This window comes from Lissotriton vulgaris, chromosome 6 (assembly GCF_964263255.1).
Source record: "Lissotriton vulgaris chromosome 6, aLisVul1.2, whole genome shotgun sequence".
In the NCBI taxonomy this organism is placed as follows: domain Eukaryota; kingdom Metazoa; phylum Chordata; class Amphibia; order Caudata; family Salamandridae; genus Lissotriton; species Lissotriton vulgaris.
In genome coordinates this window covers 977,811,368-977,828,384 of record NC_141694.1, presented here as the reverse complement: position 1 = coordinate 977,828,384, position 17,017 = coordinate 977,811,368, and the positions used below count along the sequence as shown (strand labels likewise).

Sequence of the window (17,017 nt, the reverse complement as noted above, 5' to 3'; positions counted from 1 at the left end):
TTTTTTCATAAAATACTCACTCTGGCACAACATTCACATTAACTAATTCATACATGAAACACTTTCATACAAGTATCATCTTATGTTTGGACATCACATTACACAACCCATAAATATAGACATGTTTCACGTTACTCATAAGTGTGTAGGCTCTACTCACTGTTATCGGATTCACATAAAGCATCTTATCTATCTTGATCCGATACAATTTAAAACTAATATGTTGTAGCAGATGTTTTAGCAGATACATCCTTGTCACTTGCCCTCAGTACTGTAGCTAACTTTCGCAATTACTTCCCAATGCATTGCGCCTAAGAATTCGACCAAGGATTGGGGTAGACTTATCTGGATAAGAATATTCCACAGTTTAGAACGATTCACACATTCGAAGACAATGCTCAAGTCCATAAACCCGAGGTAAAGTGAGCCCCTTTTTGTTATCCTATATTGCCCTATTTTAAAATGTAGGTTCAGGTATTGTTCAGGTATTGTTCTTTTGCCCTTAAACCCTCTCTAAACCTAATATGCACTGTAATAGTAACAGTAGTAACAGTAGTAAATTGTGTGAGATTTCAGAGGGGTAAGTGGTTCTAATCTGCGTATTAAATGTCTATAAAAAATAACCCAGCAGTAAGTGTTGGGGTGGTTGTTTAAAGAGTTGCAATTCGTGAAATTATATGACAAGCTAGGATTGGTGATGAAAGGTGATGAATACATAGTCCCCCATACATTGCTTAGTTGTGGGGCCAATCCAACCTACTCTCTAAAAAAAGAATACCCAATATCCTGCAATATTAAAGTTTGAGTTTCTGGTTAGCCAATGAAACCTTGTTTTTAAGTTATAAAGCTGATTCCACTGCTGATATGGGCAAGGGTAGCACATTGGGCATAATAGCCACGTAGGAGCAGCATTAAGGAGGAGGTGAAGGAGTGACCCTATAGTAATATCTTCTTGTGAGTCTCTCCCTTCTGAGCTACTCTCAGGGTACCCCTGAACTCTTCGTTCCAACACTTGTGTCCCTCACCTTCCCCAAGCATGGGAACATGAGCCTCCGCGCGTCTGTGCATAAGGGTGACTATTGGACCTTGGGCCTGTGTGGACAATGAACCTGCCATTTTGGTCATAGTAAGACTAAAACAAGGTAGACGATGGAACCTTCTTTGTAGATGCACCTAACCAAAATAACCCCAAGAGTAATTTCCCCTTATGTTCTAGACTGGGGCTTGTGTGCACACCGAATAACCACCCACCATCACAATGATAGTTCTAAATAGAACTTGGCATAATTTCATTCATAAGCACAGGTGCACCACATATAGAAATTGTGAAATCTATATCACAAACTTATTACAAAGACAATGCGAGTAATGTCCAATTTTTTGCATTTGGGATGATGCATCCCAAATGCAAAAACACTGGTTGATGCATGGGGCCCTTTATCCCTAACCCCTAACACCAGGCATTTTACATTATCCCATTATTCCTCACCGACAATCTGGCAGCCAGCATCAGCTAAGGTGCTAAGCAGGGCAGAGTTTCAGGTAGAAAATTAGCAGACAAGAGTAGAAAAAAACAAAACCAGTAACAAAATACCTTCACATGAGAACCATAGAACACCTGCAAATTTAACAATAGATTTTGGGCTTAGAACCTTTAGAGGTGTCTCAGACCAGCCTCTTGAAGGTGAAGAAGGGCAAAGACAGGCCAAGCTTGTTCCAGTCTTTGCCTGAGAACATCCCTTGCACGTCTCACACTGCGTCAGATGAAAATGAGCTTATTAGTGCTGCAGACCCTGCCTCCTGGGCAGCAAATAACAGCAAAGTAGGCTGGGCCTTGAGGTCCAGGCCCCTCTACTCCTTGGTAAGCATACCATGCTGCAGGAGAGGACAATGTGCTTAAAAGTGCTGAGGGCCTCCCTCCTGGGCAGCAAACAATAGCAAAGTGGGCTGGGGCTTGTAGTCCTCTCCCCTCTACTTCATGGTGAGCATTCCACTCTGTGGGAAATGACAATGTGCTTAAGAACACCGTGGCCCCCGCCTCCTGGGCAGCAAACAAAAGCAAAGTAGGCTGAGCTTTGCAGTCATCAATCAATCAATCATAACATTTGTATAGCGCACTACTCACCCGGCAGGGTCTCAAGGCGCTTGGGGGAAGGGGTCCGCTATTGCTCGAACAGCCAGGTCTTGAGTTGTCTCCTGAAGGCGAGATTGTCCTGGGTCAGCCGAAGTTGGATGGGGAGGGAGTTCCATGTCTTGGCTGCCAGGTAGGAGAAGGATCTACCTCCGGCGGTGGCTCTTCGGATGCGTGGTACGGCGGCGAGGGCGAGGCTTGTAGAACGTAGCTGGCGGGTGGGCGTGTAGAAGGTCAAGCGGTCGTTGAGGTACTTGGGGCCCAGGTCGTGGAGAGACTTGTGTGCGTGGGTGAGGAGTCTGAACGTGATCCTCTTGCTGACGGGGAGCCAGTGCAGGTCCTTCAGGTGGCCGGAGATGTGGCTGCATCGGGGGATGTTCAGGATGAGTCGGGCGGAGGCGTTCTGGATGCGTTGGAGTCTTTTCTGTAGCTTGGCTGTGGTTCCGGCGTAGAGGGTGTTTCCGTAGTCCAGTCGGCTGATGACGAGTGCCTGGGTAACCGTCTTCCTGGTTTCGGTCGGGATCCATCGGAAGATCTTGCGGAGCATGCGTAGGGTCTTGAAGCATGATGAGGAGACGGCGTTGACTTGTCTGGTCATCGAGTCAGTCAGTCATGGCCGCTCTTCTCTTTGGTGCAAAACATTTCCAACTGGTCATTAAGACATTTCTGTTGTCTAGATTCCAGAGGTTTTTTTAATCCACAAAAACTCCCTTTATAGCAGTTTTTGTTTGGTAATGTCCATGCCTGTTCTCTATGATACAATCTCCAAATTAAAAAAAAACATAACTGAGAAACGTTATGTCTTTGTTCAACAAAATGAGAGGCCACCGTCTATTTTTTCCAGTTGTCTATGGATATTATTTTGTGTTTTGAAATTCATATTTCTAGTTCTAGAGGAGGCAGTGTTATATAGCCGCTGGATGAAGATGCAGGGAAAGGTTCTACAGTCAGACTTAGAGACTGTGTAGGAAGGTATGCTACTAGGTGGTTATACCCTGCACATGGTCTAGGGGTTCCCCAAAAGTATACATGGCTTAATGTAAAACCCAAAGTGCTCTATTAGTGGCAGTGTGTGCGAGCAGCCTTTGGTCTAACGCATAGGAGTGCAAGACATGTATTGAACAACATTAGACAATATTGGACACACAACTCAAAAAGGAGATCGACATCAATTTTAGAAAAATAAGCTTTTTGTATTTTATTTTAAGACCAAGAAATAAAGTAAGTACGTTTTTAACAAAAAAATACTTTACATTTTAAAAAGTCATCACTTAGTGCAATTTATGAACAGTTCAAGGTTATCATAAGGGGGGAAACAATGTGGTTACACAGGTTAGTACCCAACTTGCAGTTCCAGTCTTTGGGCCCAAAGTTCAGCATGGAGAAAGGGTCATGTGAGTACCAAAACAGCACCACCAGCAGCAAAGGAGCAGCAGGGTGCAGGGTGCAATTTTAGCATCAGGCACCCAATGCTTTTCAATGAGGATTCTGATTTCGACAGACAGGCTGCAGGCGTTGCACCAGAGGATGCAGGAGGGGGACCAATATGAGCAAAGGTAAGTAGAGATGTAGGGGGTCATAGGGGCACCGTCGGTTCAGCTCACCAAGACCAAGGGGCTTTGGGTGCAGGGGCGCCTTTCCCCAGAGTCTTCTTACTGGAGCGAGTTGCAGTCAGCAGAGCAGCCAGATGCACACTGCAGGTGCCATCGTTTAGGTCAGGAGATGCCAGCCAATGCTGGATTCGAGGTCAGTATCCCTGGGAAGACTTCACTGAACAGGTGTCCAATCAGACTCTGGTCCTGGGAGTCCTAGACAGAGTGGGCAGGGTTTGTGGTTCCAGATGGCACAAGAGTCCTTGGAGTGTATTTCGTTTGAACAGACCCGTTGTCCCTGGGAGATTGGAGTCTTTTTCAAAGGCAGCAGCCCTTCTAGGGTTTCAGAGGCAGCTGGCTGCAAGACAGGTTGCCTTTTCAGTTGCAGGCTCATCAAAACTGGAGACAGGTGGATAGAGCTGAGGCCAAGGCAGTCACCATGTTCAGGGTCTGCTTCAGCAATGTCTTCTTCATAGGTCGTCGCAGATCTAGTTTTCGGGTCTTGGGGGGCACCTAAATACTAGATTCAGGGATGTTTATGGGGAGTAGAGGTAGGGTCAATGGGCACCTTACCTGGGGTGACTACTTCCTCAATTAAGCCAACCTCCTCTGGGAAGAGGCATAGTCCTATCCCTGGTTAGGGTGATCTCCCAACTTCAAGATGGCAGGGACTAGAAGATTAGAAGTGGAGTTGACAGAGGTGGGCACACTTCCTGTTCCTCTAGGTTTAACCGCTGGTTGTCCCGCCCAAAGTGGGGGTGTAAATCGGAGGCTGCCTTCTGCTGCTAGCAGCAGAAGCTGGGGTCGTGTTACAAGATGGCAGGCCTTTGAAGCTTCCCCTTCAAGTGCTGGCCCATCTTGGGTGAGGAGATGTGACACCTCTGCCCAGGATGTGCATTGTTTCTGGTCCCAGAGAGCAGAGGATCTCCAATCAGGGTCCAGAAACATGTCTGTGTGTGGCAGGCTGCCTAAAGAGTAGCTTTTCAATACATGAAGGTCTACTTCTAATCTACCCAGGTGACTATTTAGTACCACACAAACGTCTGCAGATTCCTTTATGCAGATTCATGGCATTTTAAACTTGGAGGTCTCACATTCTGTTAGTGTGCCCCCTCTAGATCCATTTTTTTATGCAAAAAATGTATTACTTCATCTGCAATTCAATTCGATATATTGCATTTTGTAATGCAGAAGGCTACAATAGTCTCATCAGAATTCTAACATGGGACATCTCCCACAGCAATGTCATGAATTTTATAGTGAGAACTGTAATGCAGTAGAGTGGTAACAGTGTAGTAGCAATAGACATCACTGCATCTATAGAAATGACAACAGGCAGGAGAAAAGCAAAAACTTTCAAGATAGTAGGCATTATCACAACTTTATCACTATCAGGGCACTTGTTCCGTTTATTTACTATTTCAGATTACAGTCTTACTATATTTTAAGAACGTGCAATAGAAAAATAACTCAATAAAAGCGTTAGCATAGCAATCTATCAATACATGTATTGGAAACATTCAAATGAAAGTGCAGTAAAGTGCTAAAAATATGCCTTTGCATCGAAGGCCTACAACCTAAGATAAAGATCATTTTTAAGTTCTTTAGATAGAGTAAAGTGCGAGTGCAGTGGAAAAGGTATGGATTGCCATTAGAGGCAACATCCTAAAATGAGTAGAACATATGCATCACTATCAATTAAAAAAAACATAAGGACATTTGGGAATGATCTTCTTTTTAGATCTAAACAATCTGCCATCCCACCTAGTGATTAAAAGTGCAGTGCATAACAATAGTGAAAAATTGTGCAACATATGGATAAAATAGCTGTGTGTTCCATTATGGAAAACAACCAGGTTCATGGAGCCTACCTAGAGCATACCTACTTGAACATAATACTGGAGTGGAGGGCAACTCTCTCAGGCAAGGCCACATAACCCATAAATATGACGCTATGGAGGGGACCACATACATATCATTGGTTTAATATATATCTCCATTGCTGGATTAACGCATCTGACCGCATAGTATGTATAAAGTTGGAAGAGCCATTTTGTATAGGGGGCTAAAGATTTTTTTTACAGAACAGAATAAAATGGGTTGGATTGACTATTAATGGTTAATGACTTCTTGTCACAATACTCCACAAAGGGTGTTAGTAGCCTATGGGCAGCATTTTCTGTTTGTGCCATTAATACTGCATCATCCACGTACAGTATTGTCACCTGCTTCCCCGCTACAGTTGGAATATCTATCGGGTCTACCATCAAATAGTCAACCGCATCATTTAAATAAAGGGTAAATAGCAAGGGAGCCAACAAGCACCTTTGCCAAACACCTTTTCTGACCGGGAAGGGTACAGTACACTGCCCACCCGGCCCTATACTTCCTTTGTACGGGTTACTAGTATGTATGACCTGTATAGCAATTACTAACGAGGGCTCAACACCCAGGCCCACAAGGGATCTCCACAGCTTCTCTCTGTTGACAAAATGAAAAGGTGCTTTCAAGACAACAAATATTAGGTACACCGATGACTTCCTCATCACTGTAAACTTATAGATCTTATATAACCGGAGAACATGGTCAATGGATGTAAGGAAAGAGTTAAATCCAGCTTGCACGTCAGTCAAAATGTTGTCTGCATCGATCCACACCTGGAGGCAGTTGAGCAGGACTTTCGACAATGTTTTTCATGTACCATCCAGAAGGAGATCAGACGATAGATGGAAGGGCTGGATTGATCGCCCTTCTTATGGATAGCCTCAATAATAGCCGAGCACCATGAATGGGGTACAGCATTACCAGCAAGTGCCAAATTAAACACTCTAGTAAGGATGTTTGCCCACAAATATGACTCTTCACGATGTATATCAAAGAGCACCACATCAGGGCCTGGGGCTTTGTGTTTCTTTGCATTAGTCAGAGCTCTCACCACCTCTGGTACTAAGATATAATTACAATGGGCCCAGAGCATATGCTCTTGAACTGACAGGGGGTTGTGGGGTTGGCACTATATAAATCACTATATAAATCACTAAAGTGGCTAGTCCAAACAAATGGCCCAATATAAGTTTCAATAATGTACACTGAGCCCCTCTCCACTCGTGATACCAATTCCCAGAATTTTGGGGTATTTTTTTCCTGTGCAGCTTCCTTCAAATCTTCCCGAGAGAAAGTTAGTGCAGCAGTTTCTCGGTTCTCAGAATCCGTTTATAATCAGCCCTACACTCGCTAAATAATAATTTGCTTTGTGGGCAATGGTGTAATAATAGGGCAAATTATACTACTCCTTTCATTCTACGACATTCCTCATCATACCAAGTAACCCAAGTACTCCTTTTCCCACCATCCGACAAGACCACTGCTGGCCCAGGGCTAATACAACAGGGCCTTCAGCTCCTCTGCCATCCTATTGCAGGCTGCTAGGATTGCACTACTGTCACTGCAAGGAAAGTTCAGAATTGCATAACCATACTTATACCCTCTAGCAATGGCAGTTTTTGAAAATATTTCTCCCTGCTCCATCTTATCCTCTTTTTACAATTAGATACCACAGTCATATGTCTATGACTCCTTTCCACTGGGCTATTTTCAACAGCACCCTGCCTTAGGCATAATTCCAGGCAAAGTACACAGGTTCATGATCACTCTCCACTCTCCTGACCACTGTCATATCGCAAGTGTATTTCCAACCCTCCATAATAATTAGGATCCACAAAAAAAGAGTTACCTCAAATGATGGAGCCCACACGGGTGATTTCATCTGCACCTATTTAATGGAAACTGTAACAAGGAAGTTGCACCGCCAGCAGCACACAGTCTTTAAAAGTCAAAGCGCTGACGCGTTTCGGGCTCCTGCCCTTCGTCACAGGCTGACTTTTGAAATGAGCACTCGCTATCGGTAAGCGCTGAATTAATAAAGTACCCGCCCCAGTGGGCGTGGCTGCTCCTGCAGCATCCTGGTACTAGTAGTTCATACACCAGTATTCCTCAAGTGAGTAAGCGTATGCTCATTCAGTAAAGATACATGAAATCCCAAGTGGGTGGCTGTCTGTATTGTGCAACACACGATGTTAATATAACCAGTTCCCAAAGGCCGCACCTCGTCCCAACAGCAGACGCACAGTGGCATTACCAAGGTCCACAACAGCGGCGGGGCATCCATCGCGGCTAGGCTCGCCGCTTCAAATCCACAAAAAAATATGTTACCTCAAATGATGGAGCCCACACGGGTGATTTCATCTGCACCTATTTAATGGAAACTGTAACAAGGAAGTTGCACCGCCAGCAGCACACAGTCTTTAACAGTCAAAACGCCGACGCGTTTCGGGCCCCTGCCCTTCGTCACAGGCTGACTTTTGAAGTGAGCACACGCTATCGGTAAGCGCTGAATTAATAAAGTACCTGCCCTAGTGGGCGTGGCTGCTCCTGCAACCTCCTGGTACTAGTAGTTCATACACCAGTATTCCTCAAGTGAGTAAGCGTATGCTCATTCATTAAAGATAAATGAAATCCCAAGTGGGTGGCTGTCTGTATTGTGCAACACACGATGTTAATATAACCAGTTCCCAATGGCAGCACCTCGTCCCAACAGCAGACGCACAGTAGGATATAAACAATTATTGATGCACTTCTCCAAATATTAGGGGTATGACAATTAATCAGAAGCTCAGAGAAAGAGCCTCCCTTCTTGGTAGATTTAAAATTGCTCAAGGTTGACTCAGGAATACCCAAACTACGATCTTTCAATAGGACTTCATTACTGACAATATCCGATGGTTGAGTGTTAAAATCTCCACAAATCAAGAACACATACATCACCCCTTTTCCATGCCCAAATAACTTTTGAATAGCCTCATCCTCCCTAATACTATCAATGCAAGTTCCAAAATTCCTCCAGATCACCTGTACCATTGGGGGCCACCCCAGTGGAATATAAACATTCATATCAATCACCCCACTTTCTGGGCCTGTAAGCCAAATTCTCACATGTTGAACATTAGAGAACAGTTTGGCTGCCCCAAGTTGCTCTAGCCAACATTCCAGCTTGCACGAGACCCAGACAGTGACCCCACCCGAGGTCCAAACCCGCCAAGAGCAGTTGGCCTGGTTACTACTTTCTAGAAAACCATTAACACTAATAGCCTCCAAGGCCCATGTCTCTTAGAAGCACCATGTGTCCTATAGCGCAACAAACTTCACCCAGTCCTCATCTTCTATTTTACTACTCAGGCCTGCTATGCTCCATGATGATACGAACAAATTGTCTTTATTAAACCTGTTCGTAATACCAGCCCAGGATTGCCCAGCAGGATGCAAGCTAGAAGACTCAGGTGACAGATTCTTTCAATCGCAATCAGAATTGCATCTGGGATGATTTACAGACTTAGTTGCCAGCATCCCTGCTATCCATGCCCAGCCACTGTGGTGAAACTTGATTTCTTTGTTCCCAGAGGTTAAAAGTCTGATTGACCTGGAATTGTTACAAGCAGTGATGCTCAAACTCTCATAAGCTCACTCCTCGATGTCCTCGCAAAGGATTTGTGATTAGGGGGGCATATGTGGCCGATATTGCTTTGATGATTAGATGACTTCCCAGACTAAGTTTCCGCAGTGCAGAAGATTGACCCCCGTGATCAACGGCAAATCATCTATGTGGCAAAGAACCAATCTAACAATATTTGGGAGTGCAAATTCGACTCTGGTAGAACAGGCACTATTCCTACTTAAACCTGGTCCACGTGACTGATTAATCAATTTCAATTCCCTCATGTTGCTTGACAGAACAACTCTTAATTCTGGAATGACATAGAAGAGGGTAAGTAATCTTGCTCTGTCTAAGAATATTGTTGAGCTGATATCTGGAAAGAGGTCAATAAATTCCAGGCAACAGTCATTATTTTCTCTAATGACTTTAAAGTCTCTGGCTGGCGAGGGAGTATTTTCCCCTTCAGTTAGACCTCCCTTGTTTTCTCTTGCCCTTGTGGAAATCCGGGCCATGGTGTTAAGGCTGGACACTAGCACTACATCTTCTGTGTAACCAACTCCTTCAATCCTCAGCTGATCAACATCCAAACATTGTACTGAGAGCACTGGTATCCCAGGCCTTGATGCACTACCCTACAGGGGCACCGAAACAGCTGCTTTGGGGGCCAACATCTCAATTTAGATTTCACTTATTTTTTAGATCGGGCAGGTTGCTATTTTTGCTCATAACAATGATTGGACCTTGTTCATAGTCATTCTGTGTAGATTTGTGCACTTCCAGAGCAGTAATGTTAGTTGCATCATTTGCTCCTTCAAGGGGACAGGTAGACAGTGGTTTTTGAGCAGTCACTCTCTGTTTTCGTATCTTAAGCTCCTTGGTTTTGAAGAAAAGCCACTTTAATAAATACAAAGGGAAGGCAGGATCAGTCCTTTTCTTTCTTCTTTTTTTATATCCCCTTTTCGTCGGTTTCACAGTGGGACTCGAATTTACATCATTCAATATTTGTGGACTGTGGCTCTCTGTAGTATGTGGCAGGTAATCGGAGATTCCCACAGCGGTTCCTCCAGGCATAGACTTGCATATCAGGGGGCACGCTGCTTGATTGTATCCATGCATAGTGGGCTACTTATCGCTGTACTTTCCGGTTGAATCGCGGTGATTGCTTTTTGGTCCATCCGATTTTCAATAGCAGCTGGGTAATCCCATCTGTGATGCTTTGTCATATTTGCCCGTTTTTGGGTGCTCAGATATCCTGTCACACTTGAAAAATTGAAAAAGGTCTGCCTGCGAGATTTCATCGTATTTCGTACCTGCAGGCAGGAAGGCACGAAGAATCAAAGTTAATATATATATATATAGATCTATATGATCAGAACTCGCTAGAGTCTTCTCTAAGAGCGAAATAATTGAAAATAAAACCCTATTAAGGGCATTTTATTGCTTCAGAGATTATAAAGCGTTGTGCAGCCTCCAAGTTGATCAGGGTGCTTCCAGAAGACTGACTTACAGGGATGCTCTGGAAGATTGCGTTGTTGAAACAGGAGGCCACCGTGGAGGTGTGTCAGCTCTCGTAAAGGGTCACTTCCACCTCCGCTTCTGCCTGCGCCTGCTCACTATCATCGAGAATGATATTTTGGATCATCAGAATTTGAAGGACCCCCAGTGTGCACCTTCTCTTGCACTGTGGCGTTCATAGGCAAAGAGTGTAGTCCCAAAAATAAAATCTAAGAGCTAGTACTCGAGGTCTCCTTACCAGGGAATTTATCTCCCAACTGGTCCATAGGAGCAGTAGAGCGTTGGGTTACTACCTCCTAGGCGAGGCATGGCAATATCCCAGTGAATGAGAGGTTGACATATTTACCTAGTTTTACTGCCAGTACCACAGAGTTGCTCATTGGCAGCAGAGGCCCTAGACCTTGCTAGTTCTTCCTGCCATTTCATCATAAGGCCTGTGTTTAGCCTGCTCGTGTGCCAATAACTAGGCTTTTGGCCTGCTAAGTCAGCATTCCCATCCTCAGACTCCAAAATGAGGCCCGCTCCAAGTGGAAGCAGGCGAGAGGTACTGACGGAGATAGCGGGGCCTCATTTTTCCCGAGCGGGTGCCGGGTGAGGTGAGGCGACTTCCCACATAAAGCTGGGAAAGGATAATCTACTCATTTTTCCACCAGACAACATTGGGGACCCAAGTTCCTGGTAGGACTACTTTGACTTGATATTTGCTTGCTTCACTATTCACAAGTTGTTTTTCACTGACATTTGCAGTTTGTATTAGATCACGGTCCTGAAGAAAGCTGGATACAGTTTATCCGTTAAGCTGAAACATGTCGACCACTCTGCACTACGCCTTCACATAGTCATATTTGCACACTATGTGGCGTTATTTTAGCCTTAACACTGTAACAGTGCCTATTAAACATATTTTCTGTCACAGTAGTTAATTTTAATTTTACACCTTTTCACATTGCACACCATCACCACCATATCGAAATACATTGTGGCTAGAGGGTCACTTTTGAATCCATCTCTACACCATCACCTGATGGGTTGGGTAAGACTTGGATTTACCATCTGTATCCCACGTGACGATACTCCGCCATAATGGTGGTCTGATGGGAGTTTTTCAGCCACATGTAATTTCTGGGTGTTCTATGACTCCGTTTAGCTCAAAGATTCAGTACAGCACACACCTTGACCTTGTATCTCCTGTATGTTTCTTGTTAACTGTGTCATCTACCCTTGCACCTTTGGAACCGGTGGTAGTGATTAGCGGTCCAATAGAGAGGAGCAAAATACAGTCCTCCGATGTTGTTGCACCTGAAGATGTGGACAAACGTTTGGGGGATTCTTTATTGGCAGATGGCACGTCCCAACGGGTCCCTATTGAGGGTGTTAGAGGGGCAAAGTGTAATACCAGAAAAGCAACTAAGCGGCATAAGGGACCCAAACACAGTACTCTCAAGTTGGCGCCGGGGGTTGATGAGAACATTCATTTGACATTGTGGACTCTCATTGAGGATATATTTAGTGCCCGATTTGAATCCATATTGGCTTCTATTGCTAAAGATGTTATTGACACTATGAATTCTTGTGTGGTTGATCTAAAGAAAAAATGTGAGCGTTTAGATAACTTTATGGATTCATGTATGAGGGGCAAAATGTGCCCACCGGGAGTTAATAGGAACCCAGGCCCACTTCCTACATCCTCAGAAGTAACTAGGACCTCTGTGTGTGGGAATAATGTAGGATCTCACTTGTTGCCACTCCCAGGAGGGTGGGGGGGGCAAAGCTGAATCTGGGTGGTAGAGCTGATGTTTCCCATGATCTGGGCTCAGGGGAGTAAAGGTATCTAACACTGTCTCCTGTACTGATAGTCCACAATTAATGGGACAGTCTGCAGTATCTAGGGTGAATCCTATTCATTATAAGACTAATAAAACCCCTAGTGTTAGTAGAATTAATCTCCCCGCAGAAGCTACCCCTCTGGTTGCAGTTCTTGTTGGGGTTCCTCCTCCAAGTGCTTCTGATGATGAAACAACTGCAGCTTTGCTGCGTATATCAAAAAACTGGTGTGATAATTATTGTTCTGGTCAATCTGAGATTTCTAATCATATCATAATGGCTAGACGGGTGTCCTGGGTGGGTAATCGGCCAAAACAAGTTCCTTGCCACTGTATCATAATTAACTTTAATAAACGGGATTTAGTTGACAAGCTGTTTTGGGACACTACTGATTTATGTGGAGGAGGTATAAGGGCTCTCCCGTTGGGTTATTTTTACCCACCAGTAAGCGCCAATTGCGCCCCTGTTAGGGTTAAAGCCACAAGCACTCACTATCTCTTGTTGGGTCCGTCTTGTATCACAAGTTCTGTTACTGGCTCTGTAGTAGTTTATCTGGGGAGGGGGAATACTACCTAAAATGGCAGGATTGCTGTCAAGGCCTAACGGGGAAGATCTACCACTTTCAAATAGATTCTCCCCACTCAGCCAGCTGGACATGAATGACTGACTAGAGTTAAAAGAGGATTGCCTATTAGTAGTAAGCTCTAACAATCTTGAGGGCAGTGATAATGGGAAAAGTTCTGCTGAACAAATGTACATATCACTTATAGTTACATTCAATGTTTAACATGTATATAAGTTAAATGCATCCATAAGTTAATCTTTTTATCATAACCAAGTATCTACAATTGACTCACTATTGGGGAAGGGAAGAATTACAAATAAATGATTTCAAATTACAGCATCATTTGAAAGTCTGAGTTCATTAAATTCAACTTGAATCTACATATATAACCTCCTTATACATATATACCTTCCATGAACTTATGTATCTTTAGATGTATTACATACATCTCACCCTATATGTCTCGCAATATATCATATACCTCCACTCTGACTCCTCTCAAACCTTGTTCCACTACTCTCTCCAATGCACCACTCTATTTCTCATCCTATACTGCTCTCAATATATTTTATACCTCAACTCTCCCATTCGTCCAAAACTCCATAGCACTACTATGATCCACAACATAACCCTTTCTAGACTCTTCCCTCCTCTACCCCTCCTTGCATTATTTCATACCTCTTTTACTTTTCAAATCTTCCAAACTAGCCCATCTAAACCCTTACCTCCGACGTTCCCCTCCACCTCCCTCTACTCATCCCAAACCCCCTCCTACTGCTATGAACTCCACAAAAAATCCTTTCTAGATGCTTCCTTCTACCCCTCCACTACCCCTTTTGCAATTCAAACAACAGACTAACATGTCCACCACTCAAATTAATTTCATATTTCTTACATTAACTAAGCACTAATCCTTTTGGGTGCCAGAGTAGCGTGTTACTCGCTGAAAAGTGCTAGAACACCTCATAGGAGCAAGTACTATATAAATGCAAACCCTCCCTCTTCCATCTCTTCACTATCATTTTCAATCCAAATAACAGGTTAACATTTCCACAGCTCAAATTATTTTCATATTTCCCTAGACTAATTTCACCACTAATCCTTCTTCTGGTTCCAGAGTAGCGTGCTACTCACTGAAAAGCACTTCCACACCTCACAAGGGGTAGAAAACGCTATATAAATGTAAACTTTTTTCTCTCCTATCACTCCACTATTCTTCTCAATCCAAATAACAGACTAACATATCCACCACTCAAACTAATTTCATAGTTCACTATACTAATTCACCACTAATCCTTTTTGGGTTCCAGAGTACTGTGCTACCCTTCGAAAAAGCGCTTGGACGCTTCATCAGGAATAGGAAGCGATATATAAATCCAATTACAATGAACACTTTTGCTGCTCGTAATCACTTTCATCTGCTTCGGTTCACTGATTATTGCAGCACATGTATTCTATACAAGAATAATGTTGGTTCAATAAATATATATATTGAAAACGTTTCACTGTGTATTCTGTATACGTCTCTGAGTATGAGTAAGCATGAGTGACTGAGTGAAAGTTTTTGATCCTTTTTCACGATCCCTAAGGGGTCAGGGTTTTCATGTTTAGTGGTTGCCAGAAACCATTTGCTCCCTGGTAAGGTTAGGGGGGCTTACGGTGGAACTGTGAGCTGGCTGGTCTCATGGCCAATATATCCCACAGGGGTGTCCGGAACCAGTCTAAGCACCACTCCCCTAGTTTATGTTATGTTATGTTATGTTATGTTAAGAGGTTTTTTAAGCGCAACAGCTGCCCCAGCAAAGGGGCGTCCCGGCGCTACCAGATAAAGAGTCAAAAGCGGAGGCCATCCAGAGGACTTCAAGGGGGAAGATTATGATGATGGGAACAGAAAGGTTTTAATGGCCTTCCGGAAGTCTAGCAAATTCTCAATGCCACGGATGTAAATTGGCAGAGAGTTCCACAGTTTAGCTGCCGGCACCTGGAAAGAGCGGGCACCCATGCGGCATAGTTTAAAGCGCGGCACTTTCACCCAATGTTGCCCCAGCGAGCACAGACTACGCTGCGGAACATACCAGGTCAATAGAGGGCGTAATAAGGCCTGGCTCTCAGTTTTAAGAATCTTAAAGGCCATCACCAGGGCTTTAAACTGGATCCGAGATGAAATTGGTAACCAGTGTAGTTTTTTCATTGTAGCTCTGACAGAGCACCATCGAGGGAGCCCTATCAGAGTTCCCGCGGCCATATTTTGAACTCTTTGCAGTCATAGGATCTCAGTTTTATTAGCACCCAGGAGCAACACGCTAGCATAGTCCAAGCGTGAGGATACCAAGGCTTGCATGATGATCTGCCGCACCGTTGGTTCAAAATATTTCAGGATGGGTTTAAGGCCTCTCAACAGGCCCACGCAGGTAGCTGCCACTCTCTTAGTATGGGTCTGGAAAGTTAGTGAGGAGTCCATCCAGACTCCCAGGTTCTTAACAAGAGCCGTTGGTGTTGGCATTTCGCCCAGCGATGCCGGCCACCAGTGCTCAGTCCAGAGGGCGGTGTTCTTCCCAGACAGCAAAACCTCGGTTTTGCTGGTATTGAGCTGCAAATAGTTGTCCGTCATCCACTGGGCGACAGCTGTCATTCCATCTCTAAACCTGGTAGCCAAAGTAGATGGCCCTTGGGATAAAGTGATGACCAGCTGGGTATCGTCTGCATACGATACCAGCGTGAGGCCCCACTTTTTTGCTACATCGGCCAGGGGTTGCACATAAAGATTGAAAAGAGATGGACTGAGTGCAGAGCCTTGTGGGACCCCCTGACCGATAGGGTGAGGTTTAGAGAGGAATGGTGGAGCCGAGACCCAAAAGGATCTCTCCTCAAGGAATGATCAAAACCACTCTAGGGCGGATCCCGTGATCCCTATCGCTTCCAGCTGAGACAAGAGGATGTCGTGAGATACCGTGTCGAAGGCAGCACTGAGGTCTAATAAAATCAGTGCTGCACTCCGACCGGCGTCAAGGATCATCCTAAGATGTTCAGCTGTAGCAAGTAGGGCAGCCTCAGTGCTGTGACCCGGCCGGAACCCATTTTGAGACGGATCCAGGATAACATTGTTGTTCAGATAACGGGACAGCATGTCACTCACATGGGCTTCCGCAATCTTTGCAGCCCATGGAAGGAGAGAGATAGGCCTAAAATTTTCGGGCTTAGAAGGGTCTAGAGAGGGCTTTTTAATAATGGGAGAAACCCAAGCCTGATTCCAGGCTCTAGGTACTTTAGCAGAGGAAAAAGATAAATTTATGATGTCACCAAGCGGCTGTTTGAAGTGCGCCAGGGACTCCAGAAATTGCGCCGGCCTCATTGGGTCCACTGGGGAACCTGATTTCACCCTCCTACAGAGTTTACCTAGTTCCTCATCAGAGATTTTAAGGATGGTTTCCAAAATGGGGCCATCCACCCTAACTTCACCGGGGATTTGAGGGCCTGATACATACTGTGGGAAGGACTTATAGATGTTTTCCACTTTTTCAATAAAGAAAGTGGCTAGTTCCTCACAGTGCTGTATCGAGGATATTTTAGATGCTGTAGTTCTGGGGTTCTTTAGTTCTTGCAAAATTTTGAAGATGCGTTTAGTAGGGTTTGAGCTGGTTTGTATTTCCTCCGCATAAAATGAGGCCCGAGCAGAACAAATTGCTTTATGATACGCCTTCATCTTAGTCAGGTAAATGGCTTTGTCCCCCTCCTTATAATCTTTCTTCCATGACTGTTCGGCTCTCTTGCATTCCTTCCTCAATGCTCTTAGAGCATCATCGTACCATGGATTGGAGGTGGATCTACGTCCCTTTGTACATTTCATAGGTATACAGGCGTCCAAGCCTTTGGTAATCCATTCGCAGAAGGCGGTATAC

The 17,017-nt window shown here is 44.5% G+C and overlaps 1 protein-coding gene across 2 annotated transcripts in view; it reads right to left on the bottom strand.

Annotated features, from left to right (window-relative positions):
* The window catches only part of THEMIS (thymocyte selection associated), a 660,092-nt gene that overhangs the window by 142,171 nt on the left and 500,904 nt on the right, over window positions 1-17,017 (bottom strand). The window lies entirely within an intron of this gene.